This window comes from Eumetopias jubatus, unplaced genomic scaffold (assembly GCF_037043125.1).
Source record: "Eumetopias jubatus isolate StellerSeaLion01/CBP00866 unplaced genomic scaffold, mEumJub1_p1.0 scaffold_5, whole genome shotgun sequence".
Taxonomy (NCBI): domain Eukaryota; kingdom Metazoa; phylum Chordata; class Mammalia; order Carnivora; family Otariidae; genus Eumetopias; species Eumetopias jubatus.
In genome coordinates, this window is record NW_028274811.1 from 77,635,141 (window position 1) to 77,655,867 (window position 20,727).

Sequence of the window (20,727 nt, forward strand, 5' to 3'; positions counted from 1 at the left end):
AGAGATAGAAACGCTCGGTCACAGGCCAGGTGAGTATGGAGTGTGGCCGGAGACCGGGCAGACAGGAGTGACTGACTGCTTTTCTCTGGGGGCGCACTGAGGAGCGGGGCCGTGAGTTCTCAGCTCCTCCGGGTGGAGATTGGGAGGCCACCATTTTCACCCTGGTCCTAAAAAGCTATACCAGAGCTTGCAGGGAACAAAAGCTCCTGAGAGCAAACCCGAGCAGCTTGCTTAGCCCAGACCAACAAGGGTGGGGCAATTCCGCCTCCGGCAAAGACATTGGGGAACCACGGCAAAAGACCCGTACTCCAGAAGATCAGCACGAACAGCCAGCAAGCCAAGACCAAGTTTACCGATCAAGCAGAACGGGAGAACTCCAGCGCTAGGGGAATACTGCACATAGAATTCATGGGTTTTTTTATACCATGATTCATTAGTTTTAAAGTTAATTTTTTAACTGTTTTTTTTTAATTTTTCTTTTTCCCTTTTTCAAACAACATCTTATCAATCCCTTTTTTAAAAAAACATTTTTTATTTTTCATTTTTAGAGTCATATTTTATCCCTTCATAGTAGTTACCCTTATTTTTGGCATATATATATATAGGTTGTTCTCTCTTTAAAATTTTGAGGTACAGTTTCTTCTAACAGATCAAAATATACCCTAAATCACTAGTGTATGGCTTTGTTCTAGGCTCCTGCCTGATCACATTCTCTCCTTTTTTTTTTTAAAGCTTCTTCTTTCTTTTTTCAAACAACTTCTTATCTTATTGATTCCTTTTATAAAATCTTTTATAATTTTCATCTTTACATTCATCCTCTATCCTTTCATTGTATCAACCCTTATTTTGTACATATATAAGTCTTTCTTCCTTTAAAATTTTAGGAGGGACTTTTTTCTAGCAGACCAAAATATGCCCAATCTAGTGTGTGGCACTGATATATGCACTACTCTGATCATATTTGATATATTCTGGTTTTTTTTGTATTGTTCTGTTTTTGTTTTTATCTTTTTCTTTTGTTTTTTTTTTTTCTTTTTCTTTCTATTCTCTTTCTTTTTTCTTTCTTTCCCTTTCTTTTCCCCTGGTTTCAGGTCTTTTCTGATTTCTATAGAGTATATTTGCTGGGGACATCGTTAACCTGTTAGCATTTTGTTCTCTCATTCATCTATTCTCCTCTGGACAAAATGACAACAGGAAAAAAATCACCTCAGCAAAAAGAACAAGAGGTCGTACCGTCAGCCAGGGACCTACTCAATATGGACAATAGTACTATGTCGGACCTAGAATTCAGAATCATGATATTAAAGATACTACCTGGGCTTGAAAAAGCGTGGAAGTTATTAGACAAACCTTTCTGGAGAAATAAAAGAACTAAAATCTAACCAAGTCGAAATCAAAAAGGCTATTAATGAGGTGCAATAAAAAATGGGGGCAATAACTGCTAGGATAAATGAGGCAGAAGAGAGAATCAGCGATATAGAAGACCAAATGATGGAAAATAAAGAGGCTGAGAAAAAGAGAGAGAAACAACTACAGGATCACGAGGGCAGAATTCGAGAGATAAGCAATATGATAAGACGAAACAACATTAGAATAACTGGGATCCCAGAAGAAGAAGAAAGAGAGAGAGGGGCAGAAGGTATATTGGAGCAAATAATAGCAGAGAACTTCCCTAATGTGGGGAACGAAACAGGCATCAAAATCCAGGAGGCACAGAGAACCCCTCTCAAAATCAATAAAAATAGGTCAACACCCCGACATCTAATAGTAAAACTTACGAGTCTCAGAGACAAAGAGAAAATCCTGAAAGCAGCTCAGGAGAAGAGATATGTAACCTACAATGGTAGAAACATTAGATTGGCAACAGACCTATCCACAGAGACCTGGAAGGTCAGAAAGGACTGGCATGATATCTTTAGAGCACAAAACGAGAAAAATATGCAGCCAAGAATATTATATCCAGCTAAGCTCTCATTGAAAATTGAAGGAGAGATAAAAAGCTTCCAGGACAAACAAAAACTAAAGGAATTTGCAAACACGAAACCAGCCCTCCAAGAAATCTTGAAAGGGGTCCTCTAAGCAAAGAGAGAGCCTAAAAGCAGCATAGATCAGAAAGGAACACAGACAATACAGTAATAGTCACCTTACAGGTAATATGATGGCACTAAATTCATACATTTCAATAGTTACCCTGAATGTAAAAGGGCTAAATGCACCAATCAAAAGACACAGGCTATCAGATTGGATTAAATAACAAGACCCATCAATATGCTGTCTGCAAGAGACCAATTTTAGACCCAAAGACACCCCCAGATTGAAAGTGAGGGGGTGGAAAGCCATTTACCATGCTAATGGACACCAAAAGAAAGCTGGGGTGGCAATCCTTCTATCAGACAAATTAGATTTTAAAACAAAGACTGTAATAAGAGATGAAGAAGGACACTATATCCTACTCAAAGGGTCTATCCAACAAGAAGATCTAACAATTGTAAATATCTATGCCCCTAACATGGGAGCAGCCAATTATATAAGGCAATTAATAACAAAAGCAAAGAAACACATCAAAACACTACAATAATTGTGGGCGACTTTAACACCCCCCTGACTGAAATGGACAGATCTACTAAGCAAAAGATCAACAAGGAACTAAAGATTTTAAATGACACACTGGACCAAATGGACTTCAGAGACATATTCAGAACATTCCATCCCAAAGCAATGGAATACACATTCTTCTCTAGTGCCCATGGAACATTCTCCAGATTTGATCACATCCGAATCACAAATCAGATCTCAACTGGTACCAAAAGATTGGGATTATTCCCTGCACATTTTCAGACCACAGTGCTTTGAAACTGGAACTCAATCACAAGAGGAAAGTCAGAAAGAACTCAAATACATGGAGGCTAAAGATCATCCTACTAAAGAATGAAGGGGTCAATCAGGAAATTAAAGAAGAATTAAAAAAATTCTTGGAAACCAATGAAAATGAAAACACAACTGTTCAAAATCTTTGGGATACAGGAAAGGCAGCCCTGAGAGGAAAGTATATAGCAATTCAAGCCTTTCTCAAGAAACAAGAAAGTCTCAAATACACAACCTAACCCTACACCTAAAGGAGCTGGAGAAAGAACAGCAAATAAAGCCTAAACCCAGCAGGAGAAGAGAAATAATAAAGATCAGAGCAGAAATCAATGAAATAGAAACCAAAAGAACAGTAGAACAGATCAACGAAACTAGGAGCTGGTTCTTTGAAAGAATTAAGAAGATTGATAAACCCCCGGCCAGACTTATCAAGAAGAAAAGAGAAATGACCCAAATCAACAAAATCATGAATGAAAGAGGAGAGATCACAACCTACAACAAAGAAATACAAACAATTATAAGAACATGTCATGAGCAACTCTATGCCAGCAAATTAGATAACCTGGATTAAATGGGTGCATTCCTAGAGATATATCAACTACCAAAATTGAACCAGGAAGAAATAGAAAACCTGAACAGACCTATAACCACTAAGGAAATTGAAGCAGTCATCACAAATCTCCCAACAAACAAAAGCCCAGGGCCAGATAGCTTCCCAGGAGAATTCTATCAGACATTTAAAGAAGAATTAATACCTATTCTCCTGAAAATGTTCCAAAATATGGAAATGGAAGGAAAACTTCCAAACTCCTTTTATGAGGCCACCATTACCTTGATCCCAAAACCAGACAAAGACCCCATCAAAAAGGAGAATTACAGACCAATATCCTTGATGAACATGGATGCAAAAATTCTCACCAAAACACTAGGCAATAGGATCCAACAGTACATTAAAAGGATTATTCACCATGACCAAGTGGGATTTATTCCTGGGCTGCAAAGCTGGTTCAACATACGTAAATCAATCAACGTGATACAATACATTAACAAAAGAAAGAACAAGAATCATATGATCCTCTCAATAGATGCAGAAAAAGCATTTGACAAAGTACAGCATCCTTTCTTGATCAAAACTCTTCAGAGTATAGAGATAGAGGGTACATACCTCAGTATCATAAAATCCATCTATGAAAAACCTACAGCGAATATCATTCTCAATGGGGAAAAGCTGAGAGCTTTTCCCCTAAGGTCAGGAACGCGGCAGGGATGTCCACTCTCACCACTGCTATTCAACATAGTATTAGAAGTCCTAGCCACAGCAATCAGACAACAAAAAGAAATCAAAGGCATCCAAATCGGCAAAGAGGAAGTCAAACTCTCACTCTTTGCAGATGATATAATACTGTATGTGGAATACCCAAAAGACTCCACCCCATAACTGCTAGAACTCATACAGGAATTCAGTCAAGTGGCAGGATATAAAATCAATGCACAGAAATCAGTGGCATTCCTATACACCAACAAGACAGAAGAGAGAAAAATCACGGAGTCGATCCCATTTATAATTGCACTCAAAACCATAAGATACCTAGGAATAAACTTAACCACAGAGGCAAAGTATCTGTACTCAGAAAACTATAAAATACTCATGAAAGAAATTCAGGAAGACACAAAGAAATGGAAAAACGTTCCATGCTCATGGATTGGAAGAACAAATATTGTGAAGATGTCAATGCTACCTAGAACAATCTACACATTCACTGCAATCCCCATCAAAATACCATCCACTTTTTTCAAAGAAATGGAACAAATAATCCTAAAATTTGTATGGAACCAGAAGAGACCCCGAATAGCCAGAGGAATATTGAAAAAGAAAAGCAAAGCTGGCGGCATCACAATTCCGGACTTCCCGCTCTATTACAAAGTTGTCATCATCAAGACAGTATGGTACTGGCACAAAAACAGACACATAGATCAATGGAACAGAATAGAGAGCCCAGAAATGGACCCTCAACTCTATGGTCAACTCATCTTTGACAAAGCAGGAAAGAATGTCCAGTGGAAAAAAGACAGTCTCTTCAACAAATGGTGTTGGGAAAATTGGACAGCCACATGCAGCAGAATGAAACTGGACCATTTCCTTACACCACACACAAAAATAGACTCCAAATGGTTGACAGACCTAAATGTGAGACAGGAGTCCATCAAAATCCTAAAGGATAACACAGGTAGTAACCTCTTTGACCTCAGCTGCACCAACTTCTTCCTAGAAACATCGCCAAAGGCAAGGAAGCAAGGGCAAAAATGAACTATTGGGATTTCATCAAGATAAAAAGCTTTTGCACAGCTAAAGAAACAGTCCACAAAACCAAAAGACAACCGACAGAATGGGAGAAAATATTTGCAAATGACATATCAGATAAAGGGCTAGTATCCAAAATCTATAAAGAACTTATCAAACTCAACACCCAAAGAACAAACAATCCAGTCAAGAAATGGGCAGAAGGCATGAACAGACATTTTTCCAAAGAAGACATCCAAATGGCCAAAAGACACATGAAAAAGTGCTCAACATCGCTCGGCATCAGGGAAATCCAACTCAAAACCTCAATGTGATACCACCTCACACCAGTCAGAATGGCTAAAATTAACAACTCAGAAATGACAGATGTTGGCGGGGATGCGGAGAATGGGGAATCCTCCTATACTCTTGGTGGGAATGCAAGCTTGTGCAACCCCTCTGGAAAACAGTAGGGAGGTTCCTTAAACAGTTGAAAATAGAGCTACCATACGATCCAGAAATTCCACTTCTGGGTATTTACCCCAAAGATACAAATGTAGGGATCCGAAGGGGCACGTGCACCCCAATGTTTATAGCAGCAATGTCCACAATAGCCAAACTGTGGAAAGAGCCAAGATGTCCATCGACAGATGAATGGATAAAGAAGAGGTGGTAAATATACACAATGGAATATTATGCAGCCATCAAAAGGAATGAGATCTTGCCATTTGCAACCACATGGATGGAATTGGAGGGTGTTATGCTGAGTGCAATATGTCAATCAGAGAAAGACATGTATCATATGACCTCACTGATATGAGGAATTCTTAATTTTAGGAAACAAACTGAGTTTTGCTGGAGGGTTGGGGGTGGGAGGGTCGGGGTGGCTGGGTGATAGGCATTGGGTAGGGTATGTGCTATGGTGAGCGCTGTGAATTGTGCAAGACTGTTGAATCACAGATCTGTACTTTTGAAACAAATAATGCAACATATGTTTAGAAAAAAGAAAAAGAAGACGATAGCAGGAGGGGAAGAATGAAGGGGAGTAAGTCGGAGGGGGAGACGAACCATGAGAGACGATGGACTCTGAAAAACAAACTGAGGGTTCTCGAGGGGAGGAGCGTGGGGGGATGGGTTAGCCTGGTGAGGGGTATTAAAGAGGGCACATTCTGCGTGGAGTACTGGGTGTTATGCACAAACAATGAATCATGGAACACTACATCGAAAACTAATGATGTAATGTATGGTGATTAACATAACAATAAAAAGTTAAAAAAATATTTTATTTATTTATTTATTTGAGAGAGCAAGAATGAGAGAGAGAGAGAGAGAGAGAGCACATGATGAGGGGGAAGGCCAGAGGGAGAAGCTGACTCCCCGCTGAGCAGGGAGCCCAATATGGCACTCGATCCTGGGACTCCAGGATCATGACCTGGGCCAAAGGCAGTCGCTTAACCAACTGAGCCACCCAGGCACCCCAAAATTCCACATTTTAAATAGTCTTCTTAATTATAAACCCAGACTTTCTGTAGTCTACACAAACCAGATAAACAGCTAGAATATTTAAGAGTTAGGGGATAAATAATAAACGTATATATTATACACATATATTATTATATGTGTGTGTATAACATATATATACAAAATACATATGTATCAGTTATATTATCCTCTAAAGCCATATTCTGTTAATACAGAAATGCATTTATTCCAAAAATTTAATCAAATATATCATTAATAGTATAGCTGCTGCATTTTCCAATATTGATAATGTTATTCATGTTTTTCATTTTCACAGACTGCAGACTGAGCTGCCAGATGCTGCAACTCTCTTTCTGGGTTAAAGGTTTGTTTCACATCCAAACTTTTCCTGTTGAATGCTAAATATCTGCTGAAAGTTGGTTGAACACATAACAGCTTAGGAGTTGGAAGAGTTTGGTTTGGACAGGCTCTAACTTCTAAATCTGTTACACATGGTGACTCATTAACTCGGCTTTATTAACTACAAACACCAGAGTCTTTCTTATTGACAACTTAATCAGTAAAGGAACTAGTTGTAGTTGTCATACTATAAGCTTATTCAGTCACTGTTGAATTGCACCATTTCCTTATTTCTGTTACCAGAAAAGCTTTGGTGGAGGTCCTACTGAGATCTGGTATTCTAGCTTCACCGAGTCTCCCTCAAAAATTTGTTTGCTTTGTTGTCTGAGGACAAGCATCGGTGCTCTTCTGTGTTCTTTTGCAAGGATGCTCAGCAGCACAGTACAGGTGGCTTCTCCTGTTCTGCTCAGGGAACACATGCAAACCCCTGCATCTGAAGCTGTTCCCACTTCAAAGATGAATGAATGAAAATTCTTGTCAGACACCATCATTTTGTGAAAGTCACCTAATTAAACTGGTCTTCCACTTATAAAGCAAGACATATCAGGAGCTGGTGGTCCACTCATGCTGCAGAATCTTCCAGTTCAGTCAACATGTTCTCTGGCACGTGAATGAAATACCGTGGGTAAGATTTCTTCTGAATTGCATCCTGACCATTCACATTTCTCTTTGAAATTGGAACTTACAGTTGTGCATGTTCAGAACTGTGCTGTGGCAGATCTTGCGCCTCTCTACAATTTTGAGCTTGAAACACAGAAGCTACACTCTGTGATCCTAGCAATCTGCAACCCACTTTCTCCTCATGTGTTAGCCATTGATTTCCATTGTGATGAAGGCTGTCCTTACATTTCAGTTTTCCCTCCAAATCTTGACTCAAAGCTTCTCTTTTGATCCTTGTGTCTCATCGTTGGGAGTTCCTGAATTGGGCCTAGAATTTGCAGTTTGAGATGGCTTAGCATTTATAGTTGACCACCTTAGGGTTGACGATAGTTGGAGTCCACAGTGGAGGAGATTTACTGTTGCAGTAATCAGACTGTGGTGGCAATATGGAGCCCAGGAAGCTGGCTGAAGACCGGTTATGGGTGGCTATAAATCTTTGGCTCTGGTTGGAACCAGAAAGGTGCTGGAGAGAAGCAGGGAAAGCAGAAGGGGACATGGTGATGTGAGAATTCACTGTTGAAGAGGTAGAACATCTTTTCTCTGTGCATGGGTTAGGTTGGATAATGGAAGACTGGTTTGGCTAAAAGAGCCAGAAGTTTCAACAAAACATGTTCTTACATGCATTATCTTTCCTGCAAATTTTAATATTAATTAAACAAAATGGAAGCAAAAAATATTTAAAAAAAAACAAGCATGGTCTTTCAGATAAGACTTCTACTCAAGTGCTTAATAGGACTTACTATTAAAATGTAATTTAAAATAATAACTTGAGTATGTAGAACTATGCATTAAATCCCATAGATTCTTTGCTTTGCAAATGGGCTATAATTTGGAGGTGATAGTAGTTTCCATTTTACTTGAGTTTGTAAATATTGTGATAGATGTTTTAATTTATAAATGCCCAAGACCTCCTTGAGGGTGCCTGGGTGGCTCAGTTGGTTAAGCGACTGCCTTCAGCTCAGGTCATGATCCTGGAGTCTCGGGATCGAGTCCCGCATCGGGCTCCCTGCTCAGCAGGGAGTCTGCTTCTCCCTCTGACCCTCCCCCCTCCCATGTTCTCTCTCTCTATCTCATTCTCTCTCTCAAATAAATAAATAAATAAATCTTTAAAAAAAATAAAATAGGATAAATGCCCAAGACCTCCTTGAAATATGTTTATGTTAAAACCATTCCAATTATTTATTTTGTCATATGCTGATAGGTGAAAAAAAATCAGTAATATGAGGTAGAGATCCATAGTCAGAAGAGGTTAATTTAAATCAAAAGTTTTCTGTGTATATGTCTGTTCCAAAAAAAGTTTTACTCACTGTGTGTGTGTGTGTGTGTGTGTGTGTGTGTGTGTGTGTGTGTGTGTGAATGAATGAATGAAAGAGTAATGTAGTGGGGAAAAAAGCATGAGTTTTGGAATCAGAAGACCTATTAGACAAATTGGAATACCTACTTGGATGCCTTTAGGCATGTTAAGCTTTGTAGACTTTGATTTTGTTTTTAAAATGCTAGAACACATACTACTACTATTGTTATTATCCATATGTGTGGCTCTGGCCAACCATACTATGTTGTGACTCTCATGGTACTTGTGGCACAATGGATTGTTAGAATGTATGTCATAGACTTTTTATAGTCACCTGGCTTTGTCCTCAATAAGTATCCTGCTAATAAACTCTACCACTACAATTTGGTCTCAAGATTTTTTAGAAAAAAGTTAACCTTTATTGAATGTCCATTTACTAGAAATCATTGTAAGTGCATGCATGCATATTAATTAATGTATATGTATAATACCATGGAGTATTTATTTTTAATTCCCATTTTTAATGAACAAAGCAAGCTTAAGAATAACGTACACACACTGGTACTTAGGAAAGTTACAGGACTTTGGGGGTCAGAAAGGACATACTTAGAAATGTGTATGTTGAAGATTTGGATGTTAAAACAAGTTAAATTGAAGTAAGTGTAGAACTGCTGAACAGTAGTCTAAGGTGCTTGGAATGAATCTCACTTAGGAGTCATAGATTATTTATGCTGAACCAGAGGTGGCATTGGAAAAAGTAGGGGAAGACTGAAAGAGCAATATATATACATCCCTCCTCTGAAGCCTATTTTTGTTTGTAGGCTTCATTATCATGCACTTCATTATCAAGAGAACTATGTCACCAACAGAATATAATTCCCAATGTGGTGCAGTAGATTGAATAACTGGCCAAAATCTTTCAGTCCTCCTTATGTTTACATCCTTTCAATGCAGCTTGGAATCTCTTTCTATTAAAGAGTGGAATTTCTTTTTCCATTTCTTGAATATGGGCTGGCTGTATGACTTGGTTGGCCAATATAATGTAGTATAAGTGATAGCATGTCAAGTCTAAGCTCAGGGGCTCAGGAATCCAGAGTCACTTCTATTCTCTCTTGGAACCTTGCCCAGTTGTCATGTAAACAAGTTTCAGCTGGCCTGCTGAAATATGAGAGACCATGGAGAGAAGAAACATTCTTCCAGCTGCAGTCATTTCACACTGCCACTTCCAAGCTGACTTTACTGTTGAGCTCAGACATATAACTGAGCCAGTGAAACAAGAATTGCCCAAAAAAGGCCAAACCAACTGCCAAATCACAGAATCATGAGTTAAATAAATGCCATTATTTTAAACCTTTAATACTTGAAGTGGCTTGTTATGCAGCAAAACCTAACTGATACATGGTCAATGTCCCCCTGATGGAGGAATATGGTTACATTAGTTTATCATGCAGGGAATCTATATGCATTCTGAGCCTATAGGTTTCATTGACACTCTATCCAACTGTAACATAAACTTCTTTTTCACCAAATTGTATTAAACGAGTCAGAGGTGTCTGTCTTACTTCTTTAAGTAGTAACTGAAAATGAATATGCATTGTAATTTCACTCTTCAGTGAGTTCTGGCTTTCTGTTCCTGCCATATGAATGGCAGGTAGCTCTGTTGATTGTCCAGTCCACTTTTAGAATAATCAAAAAACTGACTTCTGGTTTTAAGTCATTTTTACACTAGGATGCCACACAACTGTCTAAAATACCAAAGAGAAGAAAGGATTTCTATTGCATAAAATATTTTGTACATTTTAGTTAGGCTTAGTATAACTCCAGATTGGGAAGCTTTGTAGCATTTCACATATTTGCCTTTCTGTGCACAGACTCTGTGTATATGTGTGTATGTGTGCATCAAAGAATGAATGGCAATATAAAGCAAATTGCCTTTCTTATGCTCCAATGTTAATTAAAACCAAATGTCCCTTCCACAATGTAGCTAATATACTTTAATTATTCTGTCTTGTGCAGTTGTGACAAAAGGGAACATGCAATTATTAAAGAGAAAAAAGTACACATTGTACCAATAATTGTCCACACTGTGAAATACTATTGCTTTTCCCCTGTGAGTAACTTGAATTGTTGCCAAATAATCCTCTCCACATCATTTAAGTAATGTAAATTATTCTTTAACAATAATTTACCTTTTTATTGAGTTTAACTGACACATGTTTATTTCCATTTACCTTCTTTCCACAGTTTTAAACAATGCAAAGCCAATAACAAAAGAATAAGTTTTTAATGTTTTCTACTGGCATAAATTTTAAACATAATCAAGTGAGGGTTATTTTACATAAGAAAGAAGGTTGGTAGCAATTATAATTACCTTTAAATGTTAACCTTTTCCTTTTAAACATGGGAAAATCTATTCCCGAGATTAATTTTCTTCTTCTATTAAATTAGGATAAGGATACCGACAAAGATGGTAGATGGAAAGTGGGTGATAGATTAATAGAAAACATGTATAAAGTGACCAGGTTACATAATAATCTTTCTTATAGTGCTCCATAATTATGAAACAGAAATAGAATCTATTAAAATAAATTCAGATTTCCAGATATTTGAATTATTTCTCTGTCTTCCACTCTCTTAAATTATCTTTCTCTGGCTTCTAAATTATTTACTCTACCAAAGAACACTTTTTCTTCTTCTAAATGAGATAGTATGATAAACATTTGAGGACCTCACTCAAATCAAATGCTGATATGTCAGAAAAAGAAACTTACTAAATAAAATATAAGGGTGTCTAGGACAACCACCAGAGAGGTTGTGTTCTTTTCCCAAAGGAGGAAGTTGATTTTCCCCAAAAAGCATTGATTAAAAGGATAACTGAAAGGAGGAAATGAAGCAGAGACCAATTTCAGTCCAATTTTGGTGGTTGTTTTTCTACAGCTCTGTTCCAAGCCTATTATCCAGTATTCTGATAGCAAGGAGCCAGCTCTGGTAGAGGCTTTTTGATTCTGACATTAGCTCCTGTGTTGGCTTCAGAGGAAGTGGCTACCCTAGTGAATCAGTTCGTCATTGCTGTGGGAATTTTTCTTGTAGCCTGAGTAAGAATCTGGTTTTGGTCTTCAGCATTTCCATCAGTTTTGTAGTCACTTAATTCCCTGTATTGAATTTCTTTCTTGTTAATATACCTACAGAGTTTTCTTTTTCTTGGATTAAACCTTAATTGATACAGCTTCAAAATATTTTTGATAAGGCAATAAATTTGTCCAATACAGTAGGATTTCAGTAGAAAATGATTGAGAGATTAGACTCAGATTATAGGTATTCTTTAATGCCTCAGTAACAAATTGGAATTCACTCTAAAATTCATAACAAGCAATGAGAGGGGTCTTTGAGCAGAGAAGTATCATGATTAATATGTATTTTACAAAAATGAATCTGGAATCTGTGCATGGAGTAAATGGAAGTATGCTAGACCAGACGCAAATGGTTTGATCTGATGGAAACAGTTGGAGCTAGTACCAGTTACAGCATGGAATAATTGATAATTCTCTGAGATAATACCCCTTTCATAAACAATAGCCATAAAATATTTTCAGTACTATTAGAAAAATAACCAAGAAGAACCCATTTTTTTTCAATTACAGCCAACAGCTTTCATTTTGTTAACACCATTGTAACAGGTTTCCCAGCTAACCCATGGGCATTGTAGTATGTAAATGAATAGATATGGGGTGCATACATCAAGTATCCTTACTCTCACTGAAAAGTTCCTGGCAAATATATCAGTTCTTAAAGCTCAAATACACCAGTGATTTTAATTAAACTGATGGAGCACTGGCAGAATCAAAAACAACTTGAATATTTCCCAGTAATAAAACCACGTGCTCAGCCTTGTATACCTACTCAGTACATGTTAATTCTCTTACTCTCCATTATATCTACAACACTGAAAACTCCCTGATATTCCAAGACAAAGCTAGGCATGTTCTGAGGCTAGAAGGCGCCCCTAGGTTTAGATATTTTGTCTGTGAAATACCCAGGCAACTGTATAACCATTGAAGGGACTGCCTAAGCACCATTTGAGAAGATAAATATCCCCTGGTGCTCCAGGAAAAGTAAAGTACAAATTCAATTATGGGGCCAGAGAGGGAAGAAAACTTTCTGAGGAATAGAGCGCTCAAGATCAGCAGTGAAACAAAAATGGAAGAGTGGAATGTATGGAAATAGTATGAAGAAAGGTAATAACCAGTATGGGAAAAGAAGGGTATAAGAATTTAAGTGAGGTTGAGTCTATATTGTGGAGGAGAAGAAATGGCCTGCTGAGAAATCAGTAGTTAATTGATGGACTGTAGAAAAACTTTAAAGAATTTTAAGTGGAAAATTAATAAATAATTTACAAAAACCCTCTGGTGTCTACATGTCATTTCCAGATGGAATTCCTCAGAAAGACAAGTTCATTTTGCCTGTGCAGGGTTGGCCTATAATATAAAGGTTTTACAAAAAAAATTTTGCCAACATTTGCGAAGTTGGATATATCACAATTATCAAGCTCAGACGTCTGGCTTTTTAATTTTTTAAATCAAAACATATGTAAACAGCATGAATTCCTACTCGGCAACTGCAGTAGGTTTAGAGAAGAAGCCTTACTTGATTTCATATTTTGAGGCAATGGCATTACCACTGTGGCTCCCTTTGCCCTTTTTTATACTTTCCACTGGAACATTTTACTTAACCATGGCCTCGTTATATCTGAGAGATAAGAAATCTGATTTATGGAACTTCCTATATCCCCCTTCCTTAAATATATACCACCCCATATAAATCTGCGAGATACCTTAAACAGCCCAATATGTTTGGCCACCATAGGATTTTCAGTACTATTATCCATACAAGTTAATAGACTATTTCAGGTCTATTTTCCTGGGCAATTGCTCTGGTTAACAATAAGTGGGAACAAATGTGGATAAAAGAGATATAAGTATAGAAGCCAAACTTTACATTTGATTATGCTTTCATATTTATTACTTGAAAGAAAGTTTACATTTGTTCCCTGTGTAACCAAAGTGGAGGGAAAAAACTCTAATTTAAAAATCACATACTTACCGAATGCTAACTTATTACACTCATCAGTTATAATAAAATGTGTCTACGTGTTTAATTTTGCTCTTTCATATTTAAATATTGAATGAATATTTATTTTATCACTATAGTGAAAAGTTTTGCATTAAAATGATTACTTTTTTATTACAGCACATAATTTAGCTAAATGATTGTCTCCGTATGAAGGCACTTGATTAGGCTTACATGGGTCCTTGATCACAAGAAAAGTCAGGAGGTTTTGGGAAGTTTGGAGATGCCTAGCTGAGACATTTAGAATACTACAATTTTGACACTGTCGGGGTTTTGTGATTGCTTTCTGACTAACTAGAAGGTAAATCAAGGGAAAGGCAGAAAAGAAAAAGGACACAGCTGGGCATGATGCTCCTGCTGACTGCAAAATCAATTCCTGGCACCTGAAAGAAGAAAGAAGGATAAGGGATTTCCGTATCTTAGGGATGTGCTGTGTCAACCAGAAGCTCAAGCAAACACGGGGAAAATAAAAGTAAATGTTTCTAGATTTTGTAACTTTCAAGTTCCAATTTGCTATGTTTGCACCACTTGTTTACAAAGCCACTGAGTCAGGCCCACAAACTGAAGATTAATTGTTTGCTCACCAAAATAATTTCAACAAATAAACCACATTAAACAAAAAAAAATTATATAGCGTTAAAATAATGCTGCTGCTAAGTGTACATGTAGTGTGTAGAACTATGGTTTTCTGGTGGTAGCTTTATGTCATTTTGACCCAGGCTACCTACCAGGAATATTTCACGGATCAACTCTGATGGCCCTTATTTGAACGCACGCACATGCGCATGCAAGGACACACACGCATGCACACACACACCATGAAGAAAGGAACATATGAAAGAAATGGTATCCAAATGAAAATTCCAGGTTATTAGCATATAGGCTAAACCCGCACTATGACATAAGGTCTGGTAAAGGCTGTGATATAGTTCACAGTGTAATGAAAACACTTACTTCCTGTTTCTTAAATGTTGGCTTTATTTTCTCTGCCTCCTAACCAAAATCAAAGTAAAAGGGCAAGTGACATCATGAGATATGTATAGTCAACTTCAGTATAACTACATCACATGGAAGTGGATGGTACACAAAGGAAGTGGAGAATAAAGAGGAATGAAAAAAGCCCAATGGCTGGAGTACAGTTTGATCTCACCTTTTAAAAAGTGTAACCCTATCAATGTCTTGGACTGAGGCAATTTGATCAGCAGCTTCTCTTCTCTGCAGGAAGCGCTAGTAGGGAGAGGGGGGAAAGAAGCAGAAACACTATGCAACGCCCCTCTTTTGCCCCTCTCCCCTCATACAGCATGTTCCTATTCATTTTATAAGTTCTGTTTATGTCTTCATTGATAAAATCAACTTCCTAGAATAATCAGCACACACACTATTTGTATCCGGGTTTATAGATTTAAAATATATCCTCTGAGAGTCTGGTGTTTCTAAAGAAAAAAAAAAAGCATTCAGATAAAGGTCATAGTGTAGAGATGCAGAATTTTAGCATTTGCCATCTCATTTTGAGATGCAGTTCTGGACATTAGGAATTTCAAATTATTCCTGTGATTTGCAGACAAAGCAAAGTTCAGTGAGGCAGTATTCTTCATTAAGAAACATTTAACTCAGTAATGGTCTGGGCCAACTGGAGAATGAAGAAAAGCAATTTAAAAGAGCACAGGATCTGTTTTAAAAATAATCACTTGTTCACCATATAAAATGAATAATTTAGATGGCCATTAGCCACAATTATTATAGGTGGGCAAAGGCAAATAGAAAATTGTATAATTTCATGGATGTTAATTGCATTTTGGTTGAGGAAGAGAAATTCATGCACTCGCTGAACTGAACTATAATATTAAAATGAAACAACTATTTGGTTGCTTGTGAACTCATCAGAGTTTTAAATTTCATATTGATCTTTTATCTAATTTATAATGTATTATTATAAAAAAATATATAAATATACCAAGCATCAAGCTTCAGTAATTAATAAGTCATGGCTAATACTGTTTTACCTAAATGTCTACACAATTTCTCCAATCACCCCACCCAGATTTTTAATAAATATTTGTACATCCTATCATTTAATCTGTAATTTTTATATTGATTCATTTTATGCTGCTATCATGTCAATTCTGAGTTCCCCTCATTGTTTTCAATGAGACTTCTCAAATGACTGAAGCAAAGGAAATGAGCCACATCTACCAACATATATCAACATTCTGCTTTTCATGCATGAGCATAGTTTTGTGGCTATTACAGTAGCTGATTGCTGAGATAAAGTTATTTTAGGTTTCCTTGTCCTTATAATCATTATTTCCATATATTACTTATGAAAGGGCTCAATAAATGTTTGTTGAATGAGTTCAGAGATTCTATATTTTATGAACAATTACTCTCAATTCATGTCACTGTTACATGTAAGTAGATACTCATAACACAAAACCTGTAACAGTACCTACCTCTTATCATCAGAAGAAAATGTGAGAGTGCATATGGAGCCCTTAGCACAAGCCCTGGCCTGTGATATACTATTAAATATTTGAACTTAATATTTATGTTTTTGTTTATTATTGAAAGTGATTTTGTAATAGCAGCCACAGAGGCCTGAGGATCTGCAAACCTCCCGGGGGCAGACTTGCCTTCCTGATCATTCATGGAAAGAGAACTCCTCAAAATCTTAAAAACACTTTGGAGCTTGGATATATTTCTTCTGTACTCAACTGGTATCAAAAACAGCCTTTTATTAATTATACTTAAACCACAGTGACAGAATGATAGTTTTGTCTTCTCAGTGCAAGACCTCCAAATACTCTGTATATCTACAATGCAGATATTCTAAGAGTGATGATCAATAGCTCTCTTCCCCCCGACTGCTTGTCTAGAATCACACTAATTACCTCAGTAGTACACTTTTGCTCTCTAGAGCTCTAATCTCTACATATAAGAGTGTCAAGTGGGAGAGAAACTGGATAGGGGAGTGGGAGTGTGAATATCCTTCATTACTAAGAAGAGTGCATTAATAAATCAAGAAGCATTATTAAGAAAAAATAGAACTAAAACTTTAATTAGGTATTTCAGTGGCATTAACCATTTTTTCTCCTGTGCCACCAGCAGTCTGGTTGAGTAATGGACTCTAACAGATGAAACAATTCCACAGCAATGGAACACCACCTACTGTAGTTACAAAATATAAATGTATTACATTCCACAATTAAAACTTAACTAAATAGATAGATAATATATATGAGAATGGATCCGCAAAAAAATCAGTACTCTTTAACTAAAATATAATGAGATTTCATCCTCAGAGACTGTGATTATGTAACTCTGAGCTAGATCCTCAAGAATTTATGCTTTTAAAAAACTCTAGAGGCAATTTTGATACACACTCCTTGTTAAGTGATGAGAAAAAGACTATGATGTGAGCTGCATATGTACAATACAGAACGTAATATGTATGCAAAAATTATGTCCTGGATAGATAGGATGTCAATTTATGTCTCCAGAAGTTCCCCAGCTGGTCCTCTAAAATTACATAAGTGACTAGTACCTATCAAACACTCAACTGATATTTGATTAATTAGTTTTTTAATTTTTATGAATTAACTTTTTATTTATTGAACCATTGAAAGTGAAGTTAAATTTTAATGGGCCTGCTGAGTAGAACATGGGTCAGAAAATTGATCAAATATTGTTGCTTACAGAAGATTAAAAAAAATTCATGAAATGCAAGAACAAAAATGTAAGGCTCAGGTTTATTGCATGGGATATATTGAGGTTAAGTGAAATCTACAACAAGGAGACTTGAGGTAGGGCCAAAAAAGATATATAAATATTTTCCACATATGCATGTATATTATTTTAAGAGATCTTTTTGGAACCATTATTAAAAATTAACCTAAAATTAGCCTTTGCTAATGCATTAGAAACTCAAGATTTGTCTCAAACTCTTATGAAAGTTATATTAATCATTTTAGAAGATTCCAGCATATGTCAGAGTAAAAACATGTCTTAGCCAACTCTATAAAAATTAGTTTCATATTGGGCGCCTGGGTGGCTCAGTTGGTTAAGCCACTGCCTTCGGCTCAGGTCATGATCCTGGAGTCCCGGGATCGAGTCCCGCGTCGGGCTCCCTGCTCAGCGGGGAGTCTCCTTCTCCCTCTGACCCTCTTCCCTCTGGTGCTATCTCTCATTCTCTCTCTCAAATAAATAAAATCTTTAAAAAAAAATTAGTTTCATATTAACAGATTTTCTCCCAGTATATTGTTCAGACATATCCTGTTTGTTTGCCTTTTTTAATCAAATTATTGCATAAATTTCCATATAGTAACTAAATCCATGACTTGCCACCTATAACCAGAATATACTTATCATACAATATTTTCACCTAATACCCAATACACTTAAAATTTCTGAAATTATAGCTAAATTGGATAGCTTACATTTTACAGCAATATTAGGGTCTGTATTGTTTGCAGTACCAAATTTTGGTATGCCCTAAGAATTCAGCTTTACATTGAAATGGAAACACCACAGAAAATCAGTCCTATAATTGTGGAAAATGTGCCAATGACTGTATGTGTAGTTTCTGCCTAATACTATAATCTAAGCGACAACATTTACCCCTTGTCTAGGACCTCTTTCAAATTTGGAGATGGAAGCAAGAATCAAATATCAGGCAAATATTTGATCATATTCTGAACCATGTTAATAACTTAAATTGATTTCATCCCATTCTCTTGTTGAGCTGCCTGCATGCTTTTGTAAACTTGGGCATAGTAGAGGTTAGGGCTGATTTTTTTTGAGAAATGTATATAATGATCTTTATTTTCTGTGTAAGTAAACGGATGATAGCCAGCGGCAACCCTGAAGAGATTTCATAATTAAGGTGGAGCCCATTTTGTGATATCTTCTAACTAATGAATTAGTGAGAAAAACTCAACAAATGCTCAGAGTTCATCCACGTTCTTTCAGTTATCTGTCTCTAATGCCTCAGGCAAAAAACCCAATCACATTTAAATAAAATTTTTTTTAAAAGCCATTCCAGATATTGCTCTGTCTTGACATGCTTTTTTGCTTCTAAAATGTTCCAGGTGTTCATATCCTGAGAATTGTGTAAGCCAATCTTTGATAGAAAATTCCATTTTAGAGGGAAAATAGCACAGGATAGAAGTGGCACTTTTTTTCTACCCAGGTCTCAGTGAAAAGTAAAACTTCACTTACATGAAAATGAAGGTATCAACTACAAAGGTTTTTTTCCTGAGGTATATATATATATATATATATATATATATATATATATATATATATTAACAAGATTGTAAGGAAATCATTTACTGGTGTTTTATGGACAATAATTGCATATATTTAACTTAAACAGGCATTCATTAAACACCACAAGGGATGAAGTATCTGACTCAGTACATTACACCTGCCCCCGAAAAGATTATAGTCTAGTGAGAAAACAGAGAAACATGTCAGCACTGAAGAGGGACTCTTAGCATACCTAGAAGGTTTCAGGATGATGTTTATATGACCTTGTCTCATCAATAAGACCTATCTCAAGTATAAATATGTAATTACTTATATAAGCTTACTATTTCTAGATTGGAAGATCCACGAGGACAGAAAAAAACTCTGTTTTAACAGCTTTACCACTAAAGTCCAGCATAGTATTTAGCACACAGTAGGAACTCTGTTAAATAAATAGCAAATCATATGTGTTCTAAGTTGTGATCAAAAGATAAGTGAGACTGAGCAGAAATGTTTGCTGGGAAGGGCAAGGTTTAAGTGAAGGAAAGAGGGTACGGTAGGATGTTAGTGACGAGGCTATGTTAGACTGAGTGCAGATCACAAGCCAAGGTGTGAAGCAGGACTGGCGAGGAGTGCTACAACTAAGAGCGTTCAGAACAGGGCATTCCTGGACATGAAGCTGGGAAGCTGCACAGGACCACACTGAAACATGATAGGCTATGGGTCCCTTGGTCAGGCACTAAAATCCATGCTGGAAAGAATAAGATGGCATACACGTTTGTACACATACTATCACAACCTTCTCAAATAAACCAAAGAGCCTTAACCACTTTATCACTGATCAGAACATACTTTCACAAGGAGCCAGGATGGTCTCTAAACAAACAATGGATAGAACCCAACAACTGAAACCTTTTTTCCATGCCTGTTCAGGATAAGATGAAGCTTTACAAATTTCTCACTAGGGAAGTAATAACATCAAATCTGTGGTTTCGCGTATTTTTATTGTAGAAGGTTGACAAAAGATACTGAATGCAGATACTGAATGTAATAGTTCATATGAGATATGAATATTCTATATTAAGGAAAAATGCCGTATTCAGCCTTATTTTGTAACTTGATTCATGTATCCATTTGGCATTTTATTTTAGACTTAAATTATTTTTATCTTTAATTTTTTATTGTTATGTTAATCACCATAAATTACATCATCAGTTTTTGAGGTAGTGTTCCATGATTCATTGTTTGTGCGTAATACCCAGTGCTCCACACAGAATGTGCCCTCTTTAATACCCAAGTCTATTTTCTATTTTCTATTTTTCTAAAATCTATTTGAGACTTAAATTTTTAACATTATATTTATGTGTTTACATTT

General features: G+C 36.6%; 1 pseudogene; it reads right to left on the minus strand.

Annotated features, from left to right (window-relative positions):
- Positions 1 to 6,919: 6,919 nt before the first annotated feature.
- Positions 6,920 to 20,727, minus strand: part of LOC114200740 (myotilin pseudogene) — a 73,419-nt pseudogene continuing 59,611 nt past the window's right edge.